At 40.2% G+C, this 15,831-nt stretch overlaps 1 protein-coding gene across 1 annotated transcript in view; it reads right to left on the bottom strand.

Annotated features, from left to right (window-relative positions):
• LOC138287476 (aldo-keto reductase family 1 member B1-like) overlaps window positions 1-15,831 on the bottom strand; it is a 97,770-nt gene that overhangs the window by 30,252 nt on the left and 51,687 nt on the right. The window lies entirely within an intron of this gene.

Genomic DNA, 15,831 nt, shown 5'->3' with positions numbered 1-15,831 from the left:
CACTGACATGGGTGTATGAATGTTTATCACGATCACCGTGTGCCACACACATTGAATTTATACTCATTCAAGTGCAATTCTTGATATGATGATTGGGTTATCAGTCAATGTTGTATTTTTTATATAAATCTTTACACTTTTATAGGGCGACGAGTAGGAATGACAGACTGGGTCATAAAGGACTCATGTAAGTGACTGGTGATAATAATACTCCTTTCCTTTTGACTGTTAGTTGATAGAGGCAAGAGCCAATATATTTTTTTTTCGGAGAAGCACGTTTTTTTATTACTAGGTCCTGAAGAAGCGTCGCTGGATCCTGTGGGACCTCATAGACGCGAAACATGTCGACCCATTGTTGAGGTGGGTCTGGTAGTTCCTTGACCTCCTCGTTATGTGCAACACAGTTTGAGAGTGGTCGAACATTATTTCGACCCTACCCTCCTGTTTATAGTTTTAATCTTGGCCAAAACCCCATATTAATAAAAGATAGCTCTTAGTAAGGGTCTTTGAGCCAATTTTACCCTTCTATCTCATTTTGCTCTCTCCTTTCTCCCTCTCCCCCTCACTTACCTGTGGGAAAGGGTGGCATCATCAATAAAAAGATCTCCGGCAAAGAGCCCCCCGAAAGGGTGGTGCCCGCCAGACATTGCAGCGCCAGTCTGGCGAGGAGCTGGTCCGATGATGAAGCATGACACCCAACTGGGTGTGTGAGGACTCTTGCTCCTACTCAATAGGATCCCCTGTTACTTTCCCTGTCTTCTTCTTGCTCTTTAGGAACAGTGTATCACATTATTAGTCCCACACCATGTCATGCAGTTGAGACAGGAATGAAAAGTGAAACAGTGCCAGTGTAATCCCAAATGAGCGGACTGCTCCAGTTCAGCAACCCCAGTATCAGATAGTTCAAAATACACCTGCTAATTCAGTGCCACAATTGCCCGTGGTTTATTTACCAGTTCCGATTGCTAATACAGTTCAGCTCATTTCAAGTCCAGTTGTAAATGAAGCAGTACCAAGTCCAGCTATGAATCAGGTAATGCCAAGTCCTAATGTAAATCAGACAGTGCAGACATCTATTATGACTTTGCCTGGCAAAATTGTAACCAGAAGCAGCCTATGTCTATGTTTATGCCAGGGCAGACAATGTCAAATGTTGCCCCGAATCAAACAGGACAGACTTTCAGTACTGTTTTAACAGGTCAAAGTGCTGGAATGACAATTCCACAGAATCAGACAAATCTGATGCATTGACAGTGCCCGTGACTATAGGATCAGTTGTTCCTTTATATGCTTCAGGTAATTCTGGAAGTAATGTTCATTCAATAAATGTTTTGTCAGTTCCTGAAACAGTAACTGCATCTGCTGAGATATCACCAACTGGTATGCAGAGATCAGTTCATTCAAACAACTCAGAGATGGAGAGATCAGATTCTCTTATTCCACATTCAACTCCTACACGAATTGCAGAACCTAACCACATGCTAAATCAGACAGGACCAGTTCTTGATGTGAGGTTTCCTCACGGAACCCCACTTCCTCACATGCCCACACCTGATCAGATTAGAAGTGTACATTGCAGTACACCGCAAGCAGATGTGCCCCAGAGAAATAACATTAGTTTGCAAGGTCTTTCAGCACAGAGGTTGACGGATTGGTTAAACAATCTGAGCCCGCAAGGTGCACCAGGTGTGACAAATGGAAATGTTACATCTGAAGAGACACCTGAGATCGACAGGATAGTAAATGTGCCTAGACTGAAATTAGAGTTAAATGAATTAATTTTGGGGATGCTAGACATGGCTCAATTTGAAATGTACACAGAAGATTAATTGCGATTCATGTGTAAGGGTGTTACTTAATGAGCAGGACAGGGTTACAAAAGATTAGCAGGATTGGCTGACAAATACAAGAGGACTTAGAAAAATCTAAACCCCTAAAGTGAAGTTATATATTAGATTCCAGAACCAAAAACGTTATTACCATGAGATCACCCGGAATGAGAATGCATATTAAGGAATTAATTACATACATTCAGACATGGGGAGCATTAGATAGATGGGCAAAGAAAGGAGATCAGAAGAAAGCTAAGCAGAATTTATGTCTGGCAGGAGCAAATCAAGCTAAGGACAATGTAAAAATGATGCCAATGAGAGAAATACCAGGTGGAGGTTATGTGCACGTACCCTGGAGTAGGAGTGATATACTGTCATTCACCAATAATTACCCAAGGTTGAGAGAGAAGCCAGTGGAATGGTACAAGCAGACAGAGAGATTTGTGAAACTTTCAAAATGCCTGTGGGAACACTTCAATACTTTGTTTGACATTGTGGTTCCAGCTGACCTGTGGCCTGAGTGCAAAAGAATTTTTGATTGTGTACCTCTGAGAGATCTAGTAACATGCGCGTCCTCTGAAGAGGTGATGAAAAAGTATTTTAAGGTATTTGAATTCTTGAAGGACAAGGTGTCTCCGAAAGATATTCACTGGCAGAAAATTGACAGGACATCACAGGAAACCAAAGAGTCTATATGTGCTTATTATGAGAGACTGCTGCAAGCTTTCAAACAGTATAGTTGTACAGAGAACATAGAGCCCAAGGATACAGGTCATTTTGTTTTTAGGTTTGTGCAAGAATTGGAGCCAGACATTAGTGAAATGATTCAGCAGCATCTGATTTGTTGGCAGAACAAACCCATTGATGAGATCCTGCGGTATGCAAGGCACTGCAAGGATGAAATTGAATTAAAGCAGAAAAGTTGAAGGAGAAATTGATGGTGATGCAATTGAAAGCTGCACAGAAAGGTAGTCAGAGACCACAGATGATGGTGAATACAAGTGTAATGCAAGGTGTGCAACAGCAGGTCAACAATGTGGTTCAGCCTAGAAGTAAAGGATGTGGTGTTCAGGTAGATCAGAATGGAAATTTGATTGACATCCAGTGAATAAAGAAAACAAATCCATGTCATGCGTGCAGAAACTTGGTTCACTGGCGGAGGGAATGGCCCTATAACAATATGAAGAATTTGGTACAGAATGGTGGTGTTGCTCAGACTCAAGGCAATAATCAAGTTGAAACTCAGAGAATTCAAAGACCCCGAATGCAAAAAGTGATTGCTTCCACAGGACAGCAGATGCAAGTGCCACCAGCACCTATGGTACAGCAACAGCAGGCAACTGTTCCTCAGCAACAGATGAATCAGATCGCAAATGCAAACTTGAATTCAGTAGCATCTCAATTCCCCCTAATAGATTTGAGTGAAGATGAGTTATCACAAGCCCTTTCATAGCATAATTCTGATAATATGGAGTTCATGTTAGCTGCATCCTCTGAGGTAGATCAACGTGGTCCCTATGTAAATGGTAATGTTATGGGACAAGATGTGTCATTCTTAGTTGAAACTGGAGCTACACATTCCACTGTCAGAACTGCAGAAGTGTCAAATTTGCCCCTATCAGGAAGGAGAATTCAGGTTGTAGGAGTGGCAAATAAGCAGTTGACAAATCAGGTTACAGACCATGTTTCAGTAAAAATAGGTTTGTTTGAAGATAGGCACCAATTTGTGATTTGTGATTTAAGTCCAGTAAATCGTGACCTTTTGTATAAGCTGAACTGTTCCATCAGCTGCACATATAAAGGAATAGTAATTCAGACAAATGAAAAAGATGTGCCCTGTAAAATTACAGAGCATTACCTGAGTGTCACATTGTACATAATGATGACATGTGATGATTTGACGGAAGAATTGCAAAATAAAGTTCCTCCTGAAGTTTGGGATTTTTCGGGAAAGGATATAGGACCCATAAAAGGAGTTGAACCAGTTATGATAACAGTGAAGTAAAACGCAGTGTATCCGAGGATACCACCTTACAATATGACCCCCATAACAATTGCAGGAATAACACCTTTAATTGAGAGTCTGACTGAGCAAGGTGTTCTGGAATTTTTGGGAAGCCTTGTAATTACCCTACTTTAGGATTGGAGAACCCCAATGGAAAATACTGCATAATCCAGGATCTGAAAAACGTGAAAGAGATTGTTGTTCCATGTTGCCCAGTGGTACCTAATCCAGCAGTGATTTTGTTTCAGATCCCTTGTGAAGCAGAGTGGTTTACTATAATTGTCCTGTGTCAATGTTTTCATTCCCTTCACGAAGAGAGCCAGTTCCCTTTTGCCTTTAAAATCGGAAGTGATATTTTAACATGGTGTCGTACTCCACAAGGGTATACAGAGTTGCTATCAATTTTTAATTGGATTTTGAAAGAGAACTTAGAAACTCTTAAAATGCTTTATCATTCAGCTCTAGGGCAGTATACCGACGACCTGTTGGTTTCATCAAATACTCATGAGCTTTCAGAAAAGATATCATTGCGTTTTTAAATTATTTATGAGAAAATGGACATAAAGTTTCCCCAGCAAAATTACAGTATTGCAAAAAGGAAGTCCAATATTTAGGTCATCACATAGAAAAGGGTGCAAGGAAGGTGTCCCAAGAGAGAATTTCAGCAATCATGCAGATGAATCCCCTAGTTACTCAGAGGGAGGTCAGAATGCTTCTGGGACTGGTTGGCTACTGCTGCCAGTGGACTCTGAGTTTTTCTCTTTTGCCCAAGCCCTTACAGAGGCTGACACACAATGATGAGTCTGATCTGGTACCAGTTGATAACAAATGCATGCGTGCCTTCACAGAGCTAAGAGGAAGCTTGTGCGGAGCCCCAGCTCTGGGAATGCCAAACTGCAAAAAAAAAAATTCTTTGTTTTGTTGTGAGAGGGATGGATGCGCGCTATCTGTTTTGAAGCAGTTGCATGGAAATATGGTGAGACAAGCAATTACAGGTGGAAATCAACAGACAAATGAAGGCTTGAGACAAAAATTTATCAAATTTGAAAGATTGAGGAAGAACGAAATGTCTAAGTGGTGTCATGGTGCTAAACTCAAACAATACAAACAATTGAATAGGATGCCAAGAGGTCTTAGATCTAACATTTTTCCCACGTATGATAATCTAGATCCGGACTTACTAATACATTGGGAAGAGGAACTCAATACAAGTTCATTTAAACTTATGGACATATTTATAGAGAATGCTGAAAGGCAGGTCTCCAAACTACAGCCAGAGATTGTTAAGCTAGAGAAAGAGATTCTAGAGCTGAATCTCAAAACAGCCACAGACAAGAATTATGAAATACTAAATGATGTTATAATGAAATTTCAAGATACTATTAAAGAAAGGAAGGCAAGGAAACTTAAGAGGGATGAATTAGATTATGTTACAGGTAGGATATTCACATTTTCAAGGAGATATGATCACTTGATTCAGGATACTCTCCCAAGGACGCAATCTAATACTTCAGTCAATTTGAATATCTCAGTAAGGAGTACACTCTCCACGAGTGATAGTGAAAGGGAAAGGGGAAGTACAGAAAGATTAATACAAGCTGCAGGTACAGATAAGAGTTCTTTTTTACAAGAGATGTGGAGAATCCAACAAGGAAATCAAGACCAAAATACGAGAAAGAGTCGAGACCCAAAACAAGGAGAGGACAGCGGAGAAAACACACTAGAAAAGGGCACGGGTATGAAGGCAAGATCATGGCACAGGAAGGTATGAATGTAGACTCTAACCTTACTAATATTGTTATAAACATGTCAGATAAACTGTTAACCAAAGAAGAATATGGCCTTTTAAATAAAGGACTAGGCTTCTGCCCAAAAAGTCAGGGAGACATATGTCAATCGAAGATAGATCTCTTTAAATTTTTGAGAAAGTTGACGTTGAAGAAACACTTTGAATTGAATTCTACAAACCCTGACTATAGAACAAGTACTCAATCGACTAGAATTGTTAGTACACTTTCTATACAGGATATCAGAGATACAGCAGCAATTCTATTGATTACAGATCAAGAAGAGTATACCTCTATTATGTCTAGAGTCATACAGGACCTGAATATCATTCCAGATACTCATATAAGTAGTGGTTTGAAAACTAAATCAACATGGACACCGAGGGTCTCTATAGATCATAACATAGAAGTATTCTATAAATTAGTGAACGAGGACTTGCATAACAAATTTCTATCAGGCAAAAAACGTATAAAAAACTACAATCTAGAATATCGAGAGTATCAGGCACTAAAATCCCTCCAGACAGATAGGAACATAATAATTAAAAGAGCAGATAATGGGGGAAATGTGGTGATCCTAAATAAACATGAATATGAGAATGAAATATATACACAATTAAACAATGATACATGCTATGAGAAAGTGAAAACGAAGCCCATATATTACCTAACTAACCTGATTAATCAGAAACTTCGTAAATAATTCGAGAAAGGTATCATAGACATGGACGAATACAAATATTTACAGGTAACTCGTCCGAAATTTCCATGCATATATACTCTGCCTTTCCACCTGGGAGACCTATTGTGTTCGGAATTGGAGGCCCTACTGAAAGATTATCAGAATTTGTTGATGTATTTTTGCAGCCCTTTGTATGTAATATGCCTTCCTTTATCAGAGATACAAAACATTTATTGGGGATGCTAAACGATATACTGTGGGAACCTAATATGTATATGGTGACTCTAGATGTGGAGGCCTTATACACAAATATTAGACATGATTCTGGATTACAAGCCATAACACACGTATTAGGCAAAAGATCAGCTAGTTTATCAGAGCACACAGAGATGTTAATAGAGATAATGGATCTAATTCTGAAACATAATTTGTTTCTTTTCAAAGATGAATGGTTCCGGCAAAAACAAGGTGTTGCTATGGGGTCCAAATTTTCCCCATGATATGCAAATTTATTCATGGGATGGTTTGAGGAGACTTGGCTATGGGGGCATGGAGCGGCGGAATGGCACACACATATCCTACTGGGGGAGATATATAGACGATTGTCTTTTACTCTGGACAGGAACCCTAGCAAGTCTACACTCATTCTGTGACTATTGGAATAGCAATTCTGTCAATATGAGTTTCACATACCACTATAGTGATACAAATATTGAATTTTTAGATGTCGAACTGTTCGTAAAGGAGAATAGAATAGAGAGTAGACTGTATAGGAAATCGACGTCATGTAACTCATTGCTACACGCCACGAGTGCTCACCCAGCGAGTCAAATAAGAGCAATACCATTTGGAGAAATGATTTGAGCGAAGAGGAACTGCAGTCTGGATGAGCATTTTGAGACTTGCATAGATGATATAAGAAAAAGGTTTATTAATAAAGGTTACCAAGATAAAATCGTTGATGAGTCTGTACGTAGAATTTGAAATACAACTCGGGACAATACGCTTAAAGACACTAAGAGAATAGAGTCGCAGGAACGACAACTACGGATAATGTTGAATTACACAGCTAGTTCTACACTATTGCTGAAAAGCATGAAAAAGTATTGGCATATCCTAACACAGGATGCAATTCTTATGAAATGTTTGGACAAGAGACCTACTGTTGTTTACCGTAAAGGGAAGACTCTAAGCAGTATGTTATGCCCCAGCTATCCAAGATTACATACAAGTACCAATTGGCTAGACCAGGAATATAAGGGATTCTACAAATGCGGTAATTGTAATGTATGTAGATGGGCATGTCAGGGACAAAAGGACTTTGCTGGAATGGGAGATAATAAGAGGTATCCAATACAAAAGTTTATAAATTGTAACACAACGTACGTCATCTATATGTTCTTATGTAAATGTAATCGTATATACATAGGTAGCACCATCCGCCCACTGAAAGTAAGGATTGGAGAGCACTGGAGAGCTATCAAACAAAATGATGATAGATTTTCCATTGCCCTATATATGAAGGAATGTGATATGCAAGGCACACAAAAATAATTTAAATTCTTTGGATTTGATCATGTGAAAATAGATCCAAGAGGAGGGAAACACATGTTGGCTTGGCTGTAGCTGCTAAAAGAAACATTAAAGAAGATGATGAACATATGAAGTGGAACTGAGGACTTTGACTTTGGCTTCTATTAACACTTTTATATGGACTTGAGTGCTTCCGTTAGTATACATGGAAATGCAAACAAGTCTGTGGCATATTTTTTAGCCACACTTGATCCTGTTGCTGCAGTGCTGCCCGGCTGTTTAAGAGCTGTGGCCACTCTGAGCGTAAGCATTGAACAGTGCAAAGGCATTATATTTGGGCTGTCCATTGAACGTTTTTATTCCCCATTCAGTGTAGATTTTGTTAACCCACGCCAAGACTCAATATCTTACCAATGCACGCTTGACCAGTTATGAACAAGTTGTGCTGGGATCTTCAAATGTTAATATAAAAAGATGCAATGTCTTGAATTTGGCCACTTTTTTTTACCAAATCCAGATGAAGATGATGGTAACCACCAAGATGAGGATGGGCATGACTGAACTGTGCACCAACCCTAGACCTGACATTCAAGATGTCCCTTGGAGGAAATGACTATGTCATGTTCATTGATGGCTCCTGTTTAAGAGACCCTGATGGAAATCTGAGAGCTGGTTATGTAGTTTGCACAGTCTCAGGTGTGGTAGAAGCTTCTTGGCTTCAAGGAGTCTTTTCTGCCCAAGTAGCCAAATTGACTGCTCTGACCAGAGCGTGCTGTGCTTCTGAAGAGCTCAAAGTGACTATTTTTACTGAAAGCCATTATGGGCTTGGTATCATTCATGGCTTTGGACAGTTGTGCTCCCAGATGGGTTTCATGACCCCTTTTGGATCCCCTATCTGAAATGGTGACACGGTCTATCAATTGTTGACGGCATTACAGTTACCTGTGAAAAGTGCAGTTGTAAAATGTGCAGCTCATTAAAAGTCAAATGATTATGTATCCTTGGGCAATACCTATGCAGACAAAGTAGCTAGGTATTGTGCCCTGCATTGCACTTCCTTTAATGAGGAATTGAGCCATGGCAATGACGATGAGACAAGTCAACATTTCTTTAAGACAGACATCGATACTTGGGAAGAAGTTAAAAGATTGCAGGAAGAAGTGACAGAGGAAGAACAGCAGGGTTGGGTTAGAGCAGGATGTGTCCGGAGGAATGAGGATGATGTCTGGGTGTCAAGTGATGGGAAAGCATTATTCCAAATAGTTTGCTGTCCCTGATGGCTAGGTATTACCAGGGACAGGCACACATAGGTAGAGATGTGAATATCAGATTATTTAGACAAACAGGGTACAACCCTAGATTTAGACTAGCTGCAGAAATAGTGAATCACATATGTGTAACATGTCAGCAGATGAATGTAGAGTAAAGCACTGTTGTTACCCTGAGTCACATAGGTAGATCAGGAGGACCATTCAACAGAATGCAGCATGAATTTATTGAGTTGCCAGTGTGCAATGGAATTAGATATGTTCTAGTTATTGTCTGTATTTTCTCCCATTGAGTAGGAGCTTACTCAGCTAGAAGAAATGATAGCCTCACAGTTGCAAAGCTGCTATTGAGAAAGTTGATACCTCAATTCGGCTTTCTGACTTCTCTGTAATCAGACCAAGAAACCCATTTCAACAGTGGGATTCATAAAATTATTGTGTGCAGCATTACAAATTGGGGAAAGATTGCTTTGCCGTTATTATCCAGAAACTTCAGGAGAGGTAGAACAGATAAATGGAACACTGAAGTCTCGACTGGTGAATTTATGTGTGTCTACAACCAGGGCCAGCTTTAGCGCTAGTGGCGCCCTGTGCAAGTCTTTTTTAGCACCCCCCAACCCATGACCACCTCCTCGAATTCCCTCATTACCACTCAGCAAATGTGCCCCCCTTTTCATATCCATTCATTTGTTGTAAAGGCTGGCTACTAATCCACTCAGCTATCCACATAAAATATAGTTCTATTCTTTGCAGCAGGCATATTAACCTTCTACGCTACTTTATGGCAAGTCAAAGCTGCTGCTAGACAAAACTCCCATCTCTCTCCATAGCAGGAACATTAATCACAAGAGGTATGCCGACATTTTAATTGGTTCCTGAAGGCTTGATGCACAAGGAACTTTTCAGCAGGTGCTTTTAAATCGCAAGTTTCGAAAGTTATTGCTGACCACAGTGCCCCCCTGAGGTCAGCGCCTCCCAATCCAGGTCAGCACCCGGTGCGGTCGCACCGCCCAACAGCTGGTCCTGTCTACAACACTGAAATGGCCAGACGTTTTGCCTTTTGTCCTGATGAGTATGCAGAGCACACCTCACAGGAAGACAGTGTTGTCACTTCATGAGATCATTATGGGGCGTGCTATGAGATTGCCAGCAGTGCCTGCAAATGTTCTTGTGAACATGACAGATTACTTGATACTAGATTATTGCAAAGGACTAGCTGATGTGGTACTTCTTTGTCTTGCAAGGCTGGAGAAGCAACCTCACAACCGCAACAAGAACACTTTCACAATCTGAGTCCTGGCTAATGGGTGATGTTGAAAAAGCATATAAGAAAGTCATGCTTGGAACTGCGTTGGAAAGGCTGTATCAGGTTGTTCTAGTAACGACAACAGCTGTAAAGTGTGCTGGTCTCCCAAACTGGGTTCATGCTAGCCGCAAGCACAAAGTTTGAAGTCCCCTTGATCAAAAAGCGCCTGTTCCTGAATGGTCAGTTACAATGAGAGAGAGGGTTCAGGTTAGCCAAGCTGTGGGGGCTGGACAAGGGGCTAATGTCTGGTGAAATTCTGATTGAGTCAAGAGCAGTTGAATGTACAGAAGGGTTGAGACAGAGTCAGGTGACTCCTGATATCTCAGGTCACGTTGAAACCCCAGTCGTGCCAGGGATAACAGCTGTACCAGGAGATCAGTGGCCCGAGAAAGCCCAGAGCCAGTGATAAAAGTGCCTCCTACCACTGCTGAAGTAACTCAAGTATCAGATCACAGTGACAGTGGAACTGAAGGTCGTGTAACAGGGAGGTCAAAGAGAAAAAGATTGCCAAGTTGAAGATATCTGGCTCCTGAATGGACGTATTTCACAACTGATGACTGGGAGAAGGAGTTTGTTGCCTTTTGTTTTAACAAAATACTTAACTTCAGCTCAGCATTTTGAAAATCGAAATTGTTTGGAACTGAACCTTGAAAAATAATTTCTGCTTGATGATAAATACATTCTCTCCTGGAAGTGCGCATCAGTGATTGCAAACTGTGCTTTTATTAGAGACATTTAAAATTTTAGTTGGAGCTTTTGAACATTTGCAAGTAGAGAAACTCTTGATGAACTTTCTAAAAGATCAAGGAACTTTGTGAATAATTGCAGCAATTTTTGTATTGGTTTTTGAAGAAGCAATTTTTGATTGTGCTGTGCTCAAAGAAAAGACTGAAAAGAGACAGTGAAATAAGCCGCTCTGCATTTTGTATTTTTTTATTTTATTTTTGAATTTTGAGCATAATGTGGTCTGAAACTAGGCAAGCCATAAAACCCGATCGAAGTAAAAGGAGTAAATGTAAGTATGTGTGTGTAGGTTTAGCAGTAGTATGTGCGAGTGTGATTATTTTGATGACTGTGGGATTGAGTTTGTCTGTTGTGAATGAAATTGAGGAAACTTCCGTCACAAGTGCCCCGAATTTAGAAGATTCACTCACATATCAAGATCCCCTGTATAAGGATGAGAGATCCTTGCATACTGATGGATCTAAAGGAGATCTGACATCAAATGTGTATTACAAATTGTTATATGAATATATTAAAACCATGGAAGTTTGTAATTGCTATGTATGCACACAAACCCCTTCATCAGTACAGGAAGGAATCACTTACCACAGCTTGACACTAACATATGGAATTTCTTGTAGTCTGTTACTAACTCTATTGAATGAGCGGGAGTATTTTCAATACTTCTATTCCAGTTATTACTTAGTATTTTCTTTCCTGCCTATTATGAAGCACTTGAGTGGCATTGCTAAAGTGGAAAACATTGACACTGTGGGAGGATTCTTTGAACCTGCCCTAACATTTGCAACAGTATATGCCCAAAAGAATAATTTGGTCTAAATACTTAGCCCAGTAGAAAAGGAGTTCATTGGACAAGCTGAGGAAAGAAGGAGAACAATGTAAGCCAAATTAGAAAAGGGAGTTGTAATAATAGATTGGGAGAGAGACCCTGCACACGCCACAGTGAAGAGTAGTCAAGGGTTCTTAGCTTAGATTGGCAACATGTAGGGAAATTATGTGTACATAGACCACAGTCAAAGACAGACATTCATTTTGTAGGAACTAGTGAAGGTAGACATGTTTTGTGTTTAGAAGCACATGGATTTTTATTCTAAATGGACAGGAACCCGCCATAGCAGGTGTTTATTTTATGTGTGGGAAAAACGTCTATTACAAGCTGCTGAAAGGCTGGTATGTAACATGTTATCCGGGAGCAGTATTTCCAAACATTTATCATGTAGACAACTCTAATGATCCAGTCTGGGATGAGAAATCAAACTCCAGAGTCAAAAGAGGAACGAGTGTCTCAGAACAATAGTAAAGAGATTAGAAAGTATATCTCAAATATCACCAATTTGAAAAATTGACCTGAGCAGTCTGACAGCCATCGATGCATGGGAAGGTGTTGGATGTGATTTCTCAGCCATTGGTAAATGATTTGGGATAAGGGGAAACGAAATGGTGGGTATCATCGAGACCCCTGTTGATTGTGTCTTTGTGTGCCATAGTTGCATGTGGACTTTACAAACTATACAGGATATGGAAAGAGAGGAGAGGCAAGACTAGGCAGGAAAAAGAGGAGATAGAAATAGAGACTAGGAGAAGCATTTATTTTTTGTAACTTCAAAAGATTGGAGGATTACAGCAGACCTTATCAGAATAAGTAATTGAAGCTTGAACTGTCATCAAAGGAGGGACTGATACAGCTTAAAATTTAGTGCTGTCCTTCGTGTCACAAAAGGCATCAGAATGTGACAGTTTAAGTTTTATGAAAGTAAAAGAGAGAAAAACTAATGGAGAAAGCTGCACTGATGCAGTTCAAATGTGCAATTGCTTGTATTTCAGAATTCAACTTGGGTGCCTTATTAGTTAATTCACATGTTAGAAGAATTAAAATGATGTTAAAATGTAATTTAGACCCTATACTGACAGTACATATAGAAACAATATTGAGGGGCATATTTAGGAGCCCCTAGCGCCACCGGAGCGTCACTTTTCGTGACACTTCAGTGGTGCTAAGCACTGCCTCCATATTTACAAGGAGGTGTAATGCCACTTTTTTGTGGCATTATGCCGCCTTGTAAATATGGGCCCCTCTGACGCAGTTTTCTGCGTCAGAGGGGCGTGCAAGGTGTGTTGCTGTGAGTGTTCCACCGCACCACCCACTGCTCTTGACGCTGCCTCAGAGTTACGAGTTGTCCCCAGGGGTGGCGTTAGAATGGCAAAACGAGGAGGAATGCTTTTATTCCTTCTCGTTCTTTGATTTTTCTGTGTGTGCTGTGTTCTGCAGCACACATAAAAGCAAAATGCCATGGACAATTGTTTACGTGCAGGAAGTAGTCCCTTCCTACACATAAACAATCTATCCCCTCCACGCAGACAACCTTGCACTATGGTGCAAGGATGCCTGCGTTGGCGCTAGGCAGCTTAATTCAGCGCCAGCGCAGGGGGAAACACAGGGGTGCTCTGTATTCCTCTAAATATAGCGCACCTCTCTGTTTCTAAAGTGGTGCAGCGCTTCTATTTATGCCACTTTTCCATAAATCTGGGCCTGAATTGCTTATGATTAGTAAATGATTAAGGAGCTTTAAAATATGTGTGAAATGAGAAAAATGCACTTCTCTGTTGTACCTGATGAAATGCAGTAGCAAAGCTTTTTATATTAAATGAAATGTATTATTCATAATAATGAAATATTAATGTTGAATTTATAAGTTTACATATAACATGTTTTATTAAAACAAATTAACTGAATGTAATGTCATGATTTTGTGTTAGCATAAGTGAGACATGAAGAGCTTGCATTTTGCAGTCACATAAAAGTGTTGAATTAATATTTTTTTCTTAACGTGAAGTCTTCTTTCAGATTTTGTTCCCATGGGAAGCAAATTCCTCTTGTAATAGACCCCATTGTTTAAACATGGAGAGATGCACCATTGTCCTTGGATTCACACGGAACAGCAATGTTCCCATGACAGACTTGGGAAAGAAGTGAACTGTTTCAATTTGGACATATGATTAATTCGTAGTGGATAATGCCTATTCAACATGACATGAAATGATATCTTTTACGAATCAGAATAGTTTATGAGTTCTAAAATACTGATGGACATTTAACTTTTGGGCAGTTCTAGGCAGTCCTGAGTTTGAAATGATCCTTTAGATTTAGTAATCCTTCTTCATTTTCCCATTTAGAAGACTCTTGACTGAGCTTCTGGGATGCTGATGTTTCCTCTTTTTACTTATCTTTTGCATGACTTAGTTAGTGTTCTGCAATCCGAGATTTTTCTTTTCCAAATTATTTTCGTCCTTTTTATGCTTTTTGTCCTTTGTCCACATGTGTATGTCCCCACACATGCTAGCCCATGATTTGGCCATAATGGGGTTATCCTTTTGTCCTGAAATTCGATGTGAAATTCTGTTGAATTCAAATCTATGTGTGTCCAAACTGCAAAGATGTATGCCTCTGTTGTCTTTAATTCATTTAGGGCCACATGTACGATGCTTTTTGCACGTCGTAAACAGCGAATCTGGCTGTCTGCGATGTGCAAAAAGAACTTCCCGATGCACAATCCAGTTTTGCAATTCGGTAACATTGTTACCGAATCGCAAAACGGGATTGCGACTCGCAATTAGGAAGGGGTGTTCCCTTCCTAATTGCGACTCGCAGTGCGATGTAGGATTGTTTTGTGACCGCGAACGCGGTTGCAAAACAATCGCAGTTACCACCAGTGTCACACTGGTGGTAACACATTCGCAAATGGGAAGGGGTCCCCAGGGGACCCCTTCCCCTTTGTGAATGTCACTGAAAACATTTTTTCAGAGCAGGCAGTGGTCCTATGGACCACTGCCTGCTCTGAAAAATGAATCAGAAAACATTTCATTTTTTGTTTTTATAATGCATCTCGTTTTCCTTTAAGGAAAACGGGCTGCATTCCGAAAAAAACAAAACTGCTTTATTGAAAAGCAGTCACAGACATGGTGGTCTGCTGTCTCCAGCAGGCCACCATCCCTGTGAGGGCCGCCATCTCCCAAGGGGGTCGCAAATTGCGACCTACCTCATGAATATTCATGAGGTGGGCATTTGCAACCCCCTTGCGAGTCGCAAATAGTGTCAAGGACACTATCCTACATTCTGATTTGCGACTCGCAAATTGCGAGTCGCAAATTGGAACTTTGCTACATGTGGCCGAAAGTGTTCTGTTTCGTGTCCACTGAATGGTTAGTATTGTTAATGTTAGTGAGAATAAACTCCTTTTGTTGCCTTGGGCAACTCTTGGTGATAATGTATGTTTATAACTTTGTTTTGAGAATTAGTTATATGACTTTGATTTTGAGTTTGTAATAAATCCCTTAACCTTAATTTTGATTGGAACTTTCATTGTTTGGCCCAATGGGTCATACTATTTAAATTAATTGTTGCCTGAATATGGTTTTTGATAGATGGTTCTACCACACTCTATTGCTGGGTCAAAAAGTCGGTCGACCTCGGTGAGCATTTGATTCCTGCAAAGAATGAAAAATGCTACCGCAGTAACGAGCTCACCAGTGAATGCTATCTGCTGATTACAGAGATGGCAAAAGTCATTTTTCATTTCCAAATAAAACCAAGCATGTACCTTTTTTAGATTAGCTTTCTGCACCTTCCCAGAGGTCTATGTCTAGTAACAGTATTATCAAAATGTGCATTCTTTT

Source organism: Pleurodeles waltl, chromosome 4_1, assembly GCF_031143425.1.
Source record: "Pleurodeles waltl isolate 20211129_DDA chromosome 4_1, aPleWal1.hap1.20221129, whole genome shotgun sequence".
Taxonomy (NCBI): Eukaryota; Metazoa; Chordata; class Amphibia; order Caudata; family Salamandridae; genus Pleurodeles; species Pleurodeles waltl.
The sequence above is the reverse complement of the archived record's forward strand: the minus strand, read 5'-3'. Positions and strand labels throughout refer to the sequence as shown.